Source organism: Amblyomma mixtum, chromosome 10 (genome assembly GCF_055824585.1).
Source record: "Amblyomma mixtum isolate Tamu chromosome 10, ASM5582458v1, whole genome shotgun sequence".
Classification (NCBI taxonomy): Eukaryota; Metazoa; Arthropoda; class Arachnida; order Ixodida; family Ixodidae; genus Amblyomma; species Amblyomma mixtum.
In genome coordinates this window covers 109,522,360-109,536,813 of record NC_143021.1, presented here as the reverse complement: position 1 = coordinate 109,536,813, position 14,454 = coordinate 109,522,360, and the positions used below count along the sequence as shown (strand labels likewise).

Sequence of the window (14,454 nt, the reverse complement as noted above, 5' to 3'; positions counted from 1 at the left end):
AATCGGCGACAGGAATACAGAGCATCAGGGGGGCACGACACCGCGAACAAGAAAGGGTTACTCGAGCGAATGCAAGGTTGCGGTAGGTAACTGACCTGCAGTAGAAAGGGTGACTTCATGCCCACATTCATGGCGGTGGCGTGCCCCGACTGGCTCGTGAGCGGTGGTGCTATATGAAGACGGGGCGGATCCCCAGAGCTGATAGTTCCGAGTGGTTGCCAGATGAAGAGGCGCTCTGAAGCAGAAATTGGCGGATACGATGTTCCCTTGCTGTTCGTCGTAAATGGCTCGGAAGGGCGGCAGCCCGGCTCGTCGAAGTCCAAAGCCAGGGACGAAGTAGTGCAGCAGGAGTCGAGAAGCACAGGGCCGATGGACCACAGTAGGAGAGCCTGCAGTAGAAAGGGTGACTTCATGCCCACATTCATGGCGGTGGCGTGCCCCGACTGGCTCGTGAGCGGTGGTGCTATATGAAGACGGGGCGGATCCCCAGAGCTGATAGTTCCGAGTGGTTGCCAGATGAAGAGGCGCTCCGAAGCAGAAATTGGCGGATACGATGTTCCCTTGCTGTTCGTCGTAAATGGCTCGGAAGGGCGGCAGCCCGGCTCGTCGAAGTCCAAAGCCAGGGACGAAGTAGTGCAGCAGGAGTCGAGAAGCACAGGGCCGATGGACCACAGTAGGAGAGCCTGCAGTAGAAAGGGTGACTTCATGCCCACATTCATGGCGGTGGCGTGCCCCCAGGTGTATTTCTACAGGTGTATTTCTAGAGAAATACAGAAATACAGGTGTATTTCTCTCTAGAAATACAGGTGTATTTCTAGAGAAACTAAGAACTGCTGTAGTGACAGTAGTGTGCAAAATTGGAGAAAAAGATAACTTAAGAAATTATAGGCCAATATCAATATCGCCAGTTTTTTCAAAACTACTGATATCCAGAAAAATCTGATATCCAGAAAAATATAACAACATTACGAGCCTGTTGCGAACTTGCAGATTAACATGTCATCTCGCTCCACCCGCCACCATGAACATTGGCACGCTCCGCGACCACATACTGACCACGGTCTCCACATGCTTCGAAACAGGTTGCCAAGTACACTAGTTGAAGTTGAAGGCTGAAAGTTTATTTCAGGCAGACGAGATAGAAATGTACAGGTCTGTCTAAGAGGCTGACAAAAATGTACGGATGCCTGCAAGTGTCAGTCTCTCGATACATACAGCACCTCAGCATACGGTGAAGAAAAAAAAAGGAAAATGTGGACATGAAAACGGTTGCAGGCACTGAAGGATAGATACAAAAAAAAAACGAAAAATAGGCAGCGATACAAAACGTGATGCAAAGGTGAGAAACTGGCACTCAAAAAGCAAGAAATATACCAAGTGAAGTCCTTTCTACTATAACATTAAGTAGGCATTCAACTTCTTTTTGAAAACCCCTATGGACGTTGATTGATTTACTATTGTCATGATGGCTGGGTGACGATTTAACAAATCTGGTATAGCAAAGGATTGCTTTTGCATGCCATAATTGGTGCGCATTTTACATGTGTTGTAATCTGTGCACCTTGCGTTGTAGTTGTGTTCCTTCAGCAGATATTTTCGGAAAATTCAGTTTCATTAAGCTTGACTGCGCGGAATAGGGCAATTGCAGTTTTTCTGTTTACCAGGTTTTCGATTGTTAGCACCTTGTTCTTCTTGAAAAGCGGGACAGAATGAGTCCTGTAAGGTGCATTCTCTATAATGCGTACTATACGTTTCTGTAATGTATATAACCTATCTAAGTTGGTTTTTGTTGTAGTTCCTCAAACGGATAAACAGTACTGAAGGCGTGAATTCACTAGACTATAATAAAGCTGAATTTTCAGGTGTTGGGGTAGCAGAATTCTCACCTTATTAATAATACCGATAGATCTCACAATACTGGTTTTTATGTTGTCGATATGATTTGACCAGATTAAGTTTTCTTCAAACAAAACTCCAGAAATATATGAGAAATGTAGCGCTGGATGGTCTCACCGTTATATTTTAGCGCTACGTTTTCATCGATATGCTTACCACGAGGGCGAAAAACAGTTTACTTTGTTTTTTTAATGTTAAGTTCTAATTTATTTATTATTAGCCATTCAAAAAGGTTCATTAGCCAAATATTAGCTTCGCGCTGAACATTAGATAAGTTTGCACCAGAAAAAAATACGTTAGTGTCATCAGTTCATGGTATGATGCCTGCTGTTAGGGGCACATTAATAATGTCATTTATGTACAAAAGAAAAAGGAGCGGACCGAGAATAGACCCTTGTGGGACACCATATTTGATTTCTGGTAGTGCGGATCTCGATTTAAGTATTTCTGTGCAGTGTAGTCGATTACTTAAATAGCTTTTCAGTAGGTTAAGAGCAATTCCCTTTATGCCATACTCACTTAACTTTAGCAATAAGATGTAGTGTTTGATAGAGTCTAACACCTTTTTAAAGTGAAGAAATATTTCTATTGTGAACAGTTTATTCTCAAAGTTGCCGACTATTCTTTCTTTAATGCGTAGTAGCGCTGTTTCCGTACATTGTTGCTTTCGAAACCCGTACTGTTTATTGGTCATAATATTTTTTCTATTGCATAAACTTAGTATACGTTTATTAATCACCTGTTCGACTACTTTTGAAAAATTGGTAAGATAGAAATTGGTCTGTAGCTGTTAATGTCGTTCCTGTCACCCCCTTTAAATATCACGGATACTTTCGCGATTTTTAATTCGTCTGGAAAGATACCATTTGATAATATCAGATTGCAGAGGTATGAAAGGGGTTTACTAATGCATGCGGCAACTGTGTTGACAGGCTGCGCTTTTACACCGTCGATACGCCAAGCTGCCGAGTTATTTAACTTGAGAAGTGGATCACATTTCTGTCCCATCTGTAAGTGTGAAAAATAAAGACCTGCTTATACTAGTGGAGATATACGATCTATACATAGGGTTGCAAGTGTCCGAAGCGCTTGAGGATCCACTTTTCAAGAAATGTTGATTAAACTTATTCGCTAGTGAAACTCCGGTGTATATTGTTCCACCATCGCTTATCTCAGAAACAGAGCTTTCTTTTTTATGAGGAAGCAGTTCATTTAGAGTTTTCCAGACCTTTTTGGGGTCATTAAGAATAGTACTGAATTTGTTCTCACAACTTTCGCATGCTAATTTTATATCCCGGGTCAGTCTGTTTCTTACCTTTTTAAACTTTATTAAGTACTAAACAAATATAAGCTAACGGAAGAGCAGCTGCGGGTTCTAACCGAGAAGACATTATTCGACATTATTAGCTAACCCGTACTGTACGATTTGATTGTATTTTTAACTTATGCACTGATTCACTGTTTCTGCACTTATCTTGTTCTGTATATTTTTTCCAATATGAAATGACTGTTCCTTGTTATTCTTCCCATCATATATATTTACTGTATTTCCGAACTGCCGTGCTTGCTGCCATGTTGTCCGGAGAGACGGGGCCACACTGTAAAAAAAGTCCGTGACTTAATGGAGACTTACTACGTAGAAAAAAAGGACGATTTGCATTTTTAGAAAACACGGAGGAGGAGACCGTACTTCAGTTCAATAACGAAGGAATTGTCATTATTCGCCCGTAGGCGTTGCAGGGAAGAAAACTTGAACATTCTGTTAGGCAGCAAAGCTTAACACCACACAGCGGTTGACTCCTTCGGCATTGTGTTACCGCGAAACGCATTAATAACTTAATTAACGACAACAGAAACAGAGCAAAGGTTGTCATGATTTGACGCCGCTGCTTACTTTCATGCCTGCATGATCAATAATAATTTGTTATTGGAGAGGGTGCAATATCTGTCTCACTGTTTCGGTGGGCCCCTGAGCCGTCCCAGCTAATACGGGAACCATCACAGCAGCGCTACGTTTTTGTTTTGGTCAAACGTTAATGACATTGCTGTTAAATTCTTTTTTTATAGCATTTGCCAAACGCTGCAAATGAGCGGAGAGAAGTCACTGGCGCGCTTTTTTAATATTCGCTTCGGTTCAGGGCTGCCCACAGAGCCGAAATACTCCAGGCCGTAGCACCTACTAAGACTTTTGAAAAGTGGTGTTTGGGTTACAACACATTCAATTAAATTTCAATTCTATTTTGCATATGCAATATTGCCTCTGAAATCGATAATTATAACTTGAAGCATTTTTGTTAACTGACCGCCTTTTTTTGCACGGTGCCGCATTTCCAGGGTGCGCCAAGCGTTACGGTCTGACAGCAGATGCGAAAATGGGCTTACGCAGCACCCTTTCTTTGCAAAATTGGTGCAGAAAAAAAATTGCATGTCTGCTACACTTGCGATCTCTGGGAACGAAAGGGGGGAGGCCAGGCGCATGTGCGCAGCCAAGCAAGTTGTGCTGCTGCTTATACACCCTTCATCCCACTCCCCCCTCCTCCCCCGAAATTTTAGAGATACTCGCTTTGAACTCGGTCGGTGCCTTGGGGTCACCTTTATACCCCTACGCCACTGAGTGCGCTGCTGTGGTGGCGGCTCCACTTTGCTTCTCTTTTCAACGACAATTTGCGTTCTTGTAGACGCAGTGGCGCAAGTACGCTTTGACGCACGGAAGAACGATGTGTGAAAGGTAAGTGTAATTTCAGTGCTCTGCATCAAACGATTTGTTGTGCCGGAGTCGTATTTCACCTTTCGCTGCGAAGACAGGTGCTGTCTCAAGCGCGCACAGCGCGGTGTTCCTGCGTAAACGACCAGGTCCCAGGTATGCAAAAGCGTTGTCGCTAGTCCACAAGAATCTCGCGTTCATTTAGTGCTTACTACGGAATGCCCTAATGCGTCGCGTAGATCACCGAGCAGAGTGCAGCAGCTTCCGGAGAGAGAGAAACAACTTTTTTTTTGCAGCCGCTTCCAGCAACCTTCGAAAAATGACCCGTTTTGTTCGTGAAGCAAAGATGTTTCGTTCGCTTTAGGTCAATTATAAATACGACTAAACTTTAACAAACTGATTTAATTAACGCATTGGAAAACAAGAAAGCAGTACGCACAGAATTGCTCACTACAACTGCTCTTTGAGGCGTCTCGCAGTGAGTAGCATGTAACTACTTGGAGGGTGTGCGTCCAGTTCCTTTCTGCTTTTCCTTGGGTAAAGTTTTTTTCGCAGGGGTAGAGGCTGTTGAGAAGGGAGGAATGTGCCCATTGTGAAAAGGAATCTTTCCAACCAGAGAGCACGCCGACCGTGCCGTTCGGGAGAGGGCTCCTCCTCTCAACCTCGGCGTGAATGTCCGCGGTCTGTTTTTTTTTTCCTACCTTCCCCTGCATTCCAAGGTTGACCGTACCATGCGACTTCCTCTATTGTCGACTGTCGCGTTCGTTGAACAAGCCAAGCTAAGCCAAGCACTGTATATGTTTGGCTGGCGGTGGACGGTGATTGTTTTCGGGCGTTATGGTGCTCGCCGGCGTACGCCAGCCATTGCGCCACTTTGGTCGTTCCACGCGCAACCAGAGTAACCCTCAACTGTTTTTGCGCGCGTCTTACGCCGACAACGTTTCACCGCAGCTCCTGTAGTGGCCCGAGTGGCCCTTCTTCCTGTCGGGATACTGTCGGGTGTGCGGCTGCACGACAGAACGTCGGCCATGGCGGTACGTCTCTCGAAGCGCTCGCCTCCCTCCCCATGTCTCTGCCGCGGTTCTTCTCTCTTCTCGACATGTTCTCAGCGCACTCTTCTGCGTCGTCGGATTTTGTCCGTGCTGTGCTTAGCGTGCCAGCTCGAGCATCTGCCTGCTTCAGCCATCGTCGCCTCGATTATCGCCGTAGGTTATCGTTTTCAGGAGGGACCTTTGGCGTGCGCGCCTTTCGCGCTCCTTTCGGTTTCACGCGCGCCTTAGTGCGCCAGTTTTCATAATCTAGGTTGCTCATCGGCTGCTGCATGTGCTTGGCTACATCTGCTTTGCGCTCACTTGGATACACTGCTTGCTCGTGTTTTTTGGTAGCGTCGCACACTCGGTGCAAACTATCATGTACCGTGATCCAAGAGTTGGCGTTGACTGGCGGCCTGGTGCAGAGCGCGTGTGAATCGTTTAGGTTATAATGACGACGTGGTAAATTAACTCTTATATCGTTGGCATTCGAACCTCCGTGTATTTGTGTCGCTGCACTGGCGGGGAGGCTTGCATTCCAGCATTAAAGGCTGTCTTCGTAAAAGGAATGACCAGAGGATGCATGACTGGCATTGCTTATTTCATTGTTTGTTCAGAGAAAGCGTTTGTTGTAAGTGAGCAGAAGCCGCTATTTTTCATTGTTAAAGCAGCAACATCTGCCAGCATGCAATATCATTTTTACTCCTGAATGACTGAAAGAGTATCACAGCATTTCCTTCATTTTTTTTTCTTCTTGCTTGCACAGCATGACTTGTTGTGCCTACAGATTGCACTTTTGCATGTGTTCTGCATTTTCGCGAGCAAATTTTAGGCAAGAAGTTTCAAAGGCACCGTGTATTGACCTGAAGTGCTCGCTATTAATGTAGCAGTATTTGGCGTGCTGAATATCGAATCTGCATACTTCAAAGCGTGTTTAGCATCTTGTCTGCATAGACTCTTTCCTTCAAGGAGGGCTTGGAGGTTTCACTTATTTGCTTAGTGTTGGAAGTAACAGCCGTCACTGGTAATAATACTTATTACAGATATGTTCTGCTTGTACAGTCAGGGCGGAATGAAATGCAAACACACATATGTCATACTTTTCTACTTTACAGCGAGGTATTCGTTTAGAAAAGACTTGTAAATTAGTACTTCGGTAGATTCTTTACCCTGAAACATGAATTAGGCTAGCTGTATACTGCAGTTGAAAGCGCACAGGCAAAATAATTTGTTTTGTTCATCCGCGTGGCTCATATTTCATTCCAGCCTGACTGTACACTACCCAGCAGGTACCCCAACTGAAGCATGCACTGTCTTGTGAAAAATGCTGCACATATGCTTTAGAAGGGTGCGTGAAACAATGCGCAGCTGCTAATATTGAACTATTAGTATCTGAGACCTGATATTCAACTTAATCGTCAATCTGTCTCCCGCTAGGAAGGCACAAGCATCACGCCCATGGCTAATTCACTGCCCTTCACCCCTCTATTGGTTTCACTCCTTGAGTTATGGTATTAATAATCACCAATTTTACTACAAGGATATATGAGAGCACATTGTGAGTTAAATATGGTAAATGAAAGTCTTCCACTCTGTACAGTGATGTGGTTGGTCTTGTACATCTTTACTAATGTCTTAATTTTGCTTTATGCAAGCCTTGCCTTCCTATTGTATCCTATGTCCTCTTTTCGGCCATTTCTCCTATTTCCTTTGCACTAGCTATTGGTCCGGTGCCTGCTGTGAAAACGACAGCCAACACAAAGTCCCTTCCTTTATTTCCATGAAATCTTCACTGTTACTACTAATGCGGACAGTACTATATCAGTATTTTTGTGATAATAATGTGCAAGATAGTAGCTAAGCCAATGGTGGCTGAGTTGAATGACATGGATATCTTGCATGCGATATATTAACATATTCACTATTACAATACCCTCAATTTCTTTCAGTTCAGACATCTGGCCATAGATATTTTATGCTTTTTTTCTAGTTTCGTCCACTGAAACAAACTGCTTTTTGCGTTGCAGGTGGAATGTCCAATGAGTGCCGCTCTGTCTTATGAGCAGGACGCACTATTTATGGATCCATGACCTTTTCTTGGAAATGACAAACCTTCTTTCGCCTTATTATGTGGTGAGCGTTCATTAAGGGGGAAGCAAATGTCATGACTTGGATTTCTACAGAGGTGAGACATCACACCCAGCCTCATTTTTTCTGCGACGTGCTTAGGGAATTAGCAAACCTTCGTTTAGTACTTCTTTCACCTTTTTTAAGTGCTCCGGCATGGTGACTAGATATGGTACTCTGGCTGTAACATGTCATAATGATATATGGCCACATTATTAAGGCGTATGAATTGCTGCACTTATACTATTTTGCATGTCCCTCTTTTAATGCTTTTTTAGCCTTGGTTTGTTGAAACGAGTAGCAAAAAATGAACACAAGAACGAGAGAGAACTAGGACTTCCCATATTTTACACACATTTTCTGGGTTCAGCGAATTAATACCAAATAGCCCAGTTGTGCACAATAGTTCTTTCAGTTAAGAACAGCTTTATCTGTATTAACAATTTTATGCAGGGACAAAAAGCATTTTGCATTTATATTCTGTACCTCCTCAGTAGCTCAGGCAATATGAAAAATTAATTTGATTTGTTTTGTTTGATTTGATTTGTTGGGGTTTAATGTCCCAAAGCGACTGAGGCTGAGTGAAGGGCTCCAGAAATTTCGACCACCTGAAAAATTTCATTTTTTTGTTTTATACTACAAGACGTCGTAGAGAGAGCAAAGCTATAAAAAACTGAATGTAAAACGTGCACAGTTTGCGTGTATTTGGAGAGGCTGGTGAACAGAGCCCATAGGAATTTTTCCTTTATGCAGAATGGAAGGTTGAAAATTTTTATACATAATTAGATCGTGATTGGAGCATGAAGTTACATGTTAGAAGATGAAACCTGCCATATTGTACAGGGTCGTTCACTCTTAGTGCGAACACGCGAGCCCATGGCTGTGCTCTTTGAAAGGCTCATTGGAAGGCCATCGAAACGAATTGGCAGATGAGGCGAAACACCACATTCAGCTCCTTCTCCAGCGCCACACTGCTGCGATGAGCAGCTGTGTCACTTGCAGTGGCTGTCTGAAAAGAGCGGCCATGTGTTCGCAGTTAGAGTAGATGACCCTTTACATTTTGTATGCTAGAGTGCCGACTCTTGCCTCCATCTAAAAAACATTCATGGAGGTTATCTGGTTAGCCTCCTTCCTTGATACCACATTTCTAGAAGTGATACTTAACTATGTCAGCTTTATTTTGATCAGAATTTATAAGAGTATCTCATACACCAAATGTTGTGATCATATATGACAAAATTGGAAAGGTGATTCATCATTGGTATTGTTTAGTCTAGGGCAGTAAAATGCCATGTACCTAGTGCAAAGTAAAATTACATATGACCAGTCTAACAAAACAAACTCCTTTTTTTTAGAGGGAAATCTTTCGACCGAAATGCTGGAGTGGCTTGACGTGATGAAGACATTGACAGGAGTGCACTCAAAAGTACCCATATTTGGGATGGCACGAGAACTGGCAGACAGCTCTTCAAGCAATTGGTGAGTACCTTGGTGCTCTGCTTCTGCTGTTTCGTATGTGACCAGCTTTTGTTTTTCACCTAATAAGAGTGCGTATCCTTGAAAATATCAGCACAAATTGAGGAGAATTTCGATATTCTTGCATGAGATGCCACTGCGAGAACTTGAAAATAATGATATCTCGCATGTACACTCCACTGCTGAATACAGTAAGCATTGCTTGATAGCTGAGTGCCTCTGACGTATGAGAAAATAGCCAGGTTGCTGCACAACGTGTGGAACAGCCCTGTCTAGCACTTTGTCTTCAAGAAATGGAGGATGAGGTAGTAATTTCTTAAAGAATTTCTAGAAAATAGCACAAACCACACGACCAGGAAGAAATAGCTGATGCAACACACTGACTCGAATGACACCATGTGCATGAAGGACCTTATGGAGTTGCCTGCTATGTTGCACGAGAAGAAGGTCATGCAGGATGGGTGTCAAAGACTAGCTGATGCAGGTGCCTTCTTTCTGTCCCTAGTACTCACTGCAGAACTCAATGAACAAGCAGCAAAGGTTACAGCTGAGCATGGCCAGACTCTTGCGCTTCCCTCCGCAAGCAAGCTGGAAGCACAGTCCTTCGATACCTTTAATGCTTTTGCTCACAACATACATTCATTGTTGCATCACGTGGCGAGGAAAGGTATACATCCTTGATTTTAGTGCCAGTGCACTCACAGGCCCCAGTAACAGATCATTGAGGTATCCTGTCATATGAACAGGCATCTCATGAGGAATGAATTCTCAGGCTTCAGAACTTAGTGCTCTTTGCAGAAAATGTCCCAAAGATTGTTGCCACATGGACCTTTTCGAAATAATGGCCCAGAAAGGCGAGCCTTCCTTATGTAGTTTGTGAAAAAATACCTAAGACGTGGGTATTTCTGCTTCTTCATGGGCGCTGAAATGTTTGTGAGGGAGATGTTCTGCTGATATCGAACGGTTTTGCAAAAAGACAAAAAAAGAGACTGTGAGGCTGTGCGAAGCAGCAGGAATAAAGAACATTTCACAGCTGATGAAGAAGCAGAAAGACTCATGTTTTAGCCCTTTTTTGCACCAGACACATGAGGACACTTCATCTTTTTGGGTCATTTCGATAAGGTCCACATGGCAACCACATTTGGTTAGATTCCTGCAAAGAGCCCATTCTGAAAGCATGAGGATGTGCTCTTCGTAAGGCGTACTGCACACTTATTGGAATACCTCAGTGGGTAGTGACCGGCATTTATGACTGCATTTTCATTCGAAATTGGAGATCTGTACATTTTCCTGCCCGTGCTGAGATAATTGAAGCTGTGAGCGAGCATAAGATTTGGGAAGTGCACTTGCACATTGCTTGTGGGCAAGTTTTTGGCCATACTAAGATGTTGGCATTGTTCCTTGCTCACTAAGGTTTGCAGTGAGTACTATGGACAGCAAGAAGGTATCTGCATTGAATTGTTTTTGGCACCCATCCTGAGCTACCTTCTTTTCGGCAGCTCAGGGCATTCATGCACACAGTGTTGTCCAGGTAAGCACATTGTGTGTTTTTTCCTGGTCCTGTGGATTTTACTTTCTTCCCTGTAAAGAAAAAATGAATTTGGTCATTGAAACGTAATGGTTTGGTTCGCATTAAATATTTTTGCAAGACCCTACAAAAGCCAGTTGGTCAATAGTGAATAGTTTCATTGTGTTTGCTAAGTGAGGTCTTTCTTATGCTTTTCAGATGAATCTGACAGCAATATGCAGAAGTACAATGTATGCAATTTGTCATGAAAATAAAACGTATGTGCCTTTACTCACCCAAACACTCTTCTTTCATTCTAAGCCACATGCTTTGTATGTATGCAATGCACAACATGCATAAAGGTAGAGCTTGTGTGTAATAGTACTTCATTTCTTCTGCACCTGGACTGCTACTGTACATGATTGAACGTGAGTCAAGACACGTTGATCAGTCACACAAATTAAGAATCTGGATGCGGTTGACAGCTTATATTCAACTTTACACTCCACGCCGTCATTCTGGCCGCACCATGCATCAGCAGTGTCAGTATGACTTCAGAGGGCTTGCCAGTATGGTCGTCTTACTTTAAAGTTTTGTTCAAGTCATTGGCCACAAGCCGCATCACTTGAGTACACAGAAAAGGGTCCAAGAGAGGTTAAACGTAAGAATACAAAAACAATTTTTATACGGTTGGCTTACGTACGAGTACACAGTTTACATATGAGTACACAGAGAAGGGTCCGAAAGAGGTTAAACGTAGGAAGACGTAAACCATTTTTTACGGTTGGTGCACTCACTAAACTCTGCGTAATATCCGTGATTAAGAGCACTGAGTCCTTCTTAAGGACTGGCCGTGTTTCTTAAAGTGTCCGTTTATGAATTGCGGAAAGTGCTCGGCAACGCATTGCCTCCGGGTTTATACGTAAACTTGAGCAAATTTTTTTTACAGTACAGTCATGCTGCCCTTGACGCAGCTTTTATCCCATCACCCTCGCCACACCTCGTACATGCCCTGTACTTGTTGCAGGAAATAAACTGAAACTGAAACAGTTATACAGAAGAAGAATTCAGCAGTGTTGTTATTATGTAGGACAGCCTGTCGGAAGCCTGACGGGCATGAAGGAACAGCTGTTCGCTGGCCTAGTGCGAAGTCCTTCAGCGACCGTAGCAGACTTCGTCGGTGAAACGGCCACAGTCGAAAAGTCCCTTAGCATGCGAGCCCGCAGCACACAACACTATCAGTGACCTCCGCCAGTGCTGAGGGAATTGGAACCCCCTCCGCAAAATCATTGCGCTAGCTGATAGGCGCCATAGTACGGGAAGAGGTGGCGAATTACCTGCCACCTATTGATCTACGTTACAGATATGAATAGAGTCACGTTGTAGTGACGGCAGTCCAGCGGCCAGGAAGACACCAAGCAGTTTTGGAAACGAAGCTCTTTATTTAGGCGGACTTGCACCCGCAAAAGAGCCGAATCACTCAGCGGCGGCGATAGCAACAAACGTGCTCGTCGGTCGTCGAACTACGAATACCCGCCGCTCACGGCATCGCTAAATTTAAAGCCGGCAAGGAAACTTCCAGATAACAGGTGCAGATCTTCTACAGTAATCTGGAAACACGTAGATGCAGCTAGTCATGGCTGCGATCAATCGAGATTAGTCCGGTCGCTTCTCGCGTCACGAACCAAAGTGATAACACCCCTTTCCTGTGGCCTTGCACGAACGAACGGACACTACAATGATACGTGGCATTACCCCCCTCCCAAAGAACCATCGTCTCGTTGCTTTAAAATGAAAATAAACACGGATAATTTTCATAATAGGGTTTAAGGCGTACGACATGTACGACTTCCGGGCGTGTGCGTCGTCGCTGAGATGCTGTCGTTCCGTCGGGGATGACTTCATAGTCCAGGTCACCGATGCGGCCGAGAACCCTATAAGGGCCAAAATAGCGTCGCAGCAATTTTTCACTCAATCCACGGCGGCGAATAGGTGTCCATATCCAAATGCGATCAACTGGCTTGTAATGCTTGTCTCGTCGGCGCAGATTGTAGCGTCGGGCGTCGGTGTGCTGCTGGTCTTTTATGCGAAGCCGCGCAAGTCTTCGGGTTTCCTGGGCGCGATGAAGGTAGGCGGCGACGTCGAGGTTGTCTTCGTCTGAAACGTGTGGGAGCATTGCGTTGAGTGTTGTCGCGGGCTTCCTGCCGTATACAAGCTGGAATGGGATAAACCTAGTTGTCTCCTGGATGGCAGCATTAAAGGCGAAGATCACGAAGGGCAGAATGGTGTCCCAATCCTTGTGTTCGGCGTCGATTTACATGGAGAGCATGTCTGCGATGGTTTTGTTCAGACGTTCTGTGAGTCCGTTTGCGGATGATAGGCAGTTGTCCTCCGATGGCTTGTCTGGCTGTACTTTAAAATGGCTTGTGTCAGCTCCGCTGTGAACGCTGTTCCTCTGTCTGTGATGAGCCCTTCGGGGGCGCCGTGTCACAGGAGAATTCGTTCGACGAAAAATTTTGCGACTTCTGTTGTGGTACCATTAGGCAATGCTTTTGCTTCGGCGTAGCGGGTCATTTAGTCGGTGGCCACGATGATCCAATTGTTACCTGATGATGAAATCGGAAAGCGGCCGAGGAGGTCCATCCCTATTTGCTGGAAGGGCTTAGTTGGAGGTGGTATGGGGTTCAGGAGTCCGGCTGGTCTAATCGGAGGCGTTTTGCGTCGCTGACACTCACGGCACGCTTTCCCGTAATGGGAAACGTCGGCAGCTAGCCACGGCCAATAGTACTTCTCCTGGAGGCGGTGCAACGTGCGAGCAATGCCGAGATGCCCTGCAGTCGGCTGATCATGACATGCCTGTATAATTTCTTGCCTGAGTTTTTTGGGCACGACAAGAAGATGCACTGCCCTATTGGGTGCAAAGTTCTTTTTCACGAGGACATTATTCTGAAAGACGAAGGACGACAGTTGGCGTTTGAACCCTCATGGAGGCGATGCGGTCTTGCCTCTTAAATAATCAACTAGGTATTGCAACTCAGCATCCCAGCGCTGCTGCTGCGCGATACTTCTGGCACTTACCGCTCCTAAGAAAGCATCCTCGTCTTCCTCTTCCGGTGCTGCGTGTACGGGGGCTCGCGATAAGCAGTCTGCATCGGAATGCTTGGGGCCAGATTTGTAGACTACAGTTATGTCGAATTCTTGAAGACGCAGGCTGCAGCTAGCAAGGCGGCAGGAGGGATCTTTAAAATTGGCCAGCCAGCACAGAGCATGGTGATCGCTCCCAACCCTGAATGGTCGTCCGTATAGGTAGGGGTGAAATTTGGACGTAGCCCAAATAATGACGAGACATTCTTTCTCGGTCGTCGAATAGTTGGCTTCGGCTTTCGAGAGTGAATGGCTAGCGTACGTGATAACTTTCTCCTGTCTGCCATTTTTCGGAACGACGACCGCTCCTAAGCCCACACTGCTTGCATAGGTATGAATTTCGGTTTCGGCGTTTTGTCAAAGTGGCCGAGCGCAGAAGAGGACTGTAAGCGGCGCTTCAGCTCTTTGAAAGCTTCCTCTTGCGGCCTTTCCTATTTAAAAGGCGCCTTGCGCCTTGGTAAGTTGGGTCAAAGGATCAGCGATGCGCGAAAACTTCTTGACGAATCGCCGGTAATAAGCGCACAATCCAAGGAAGCTGCGTATAGCTTTCTTGTCATTTGGCTGTGGAA

At 44.9% G+C, this 14,454-nt stretch overlaps 1 long non-coding RNA gene across 1 annotated transcript; it reads left to right on the top strand.

Moving 5' to 3' along the window:
- The first annotated feature begins 7,749 nt into the window (after nucleotides 1–7,749).
- On the top strand, nucleotides 7,750–11,050 carry LOC149326649 (uncharacterized). Its single transcript, XR_016286117.1, has 3 exons — nucleotides 7,750–7,816; nucleotides 9,114–9,237; nucleotides 10,961–11,050. It is a non-coding gene; the product is annotated as an uncharacterized LOC149326649 (long non-coding RNA).
- The last annotated feature ends 3,404 nt before the right edge of the window (nucleotides 11,051–14,454 follow it).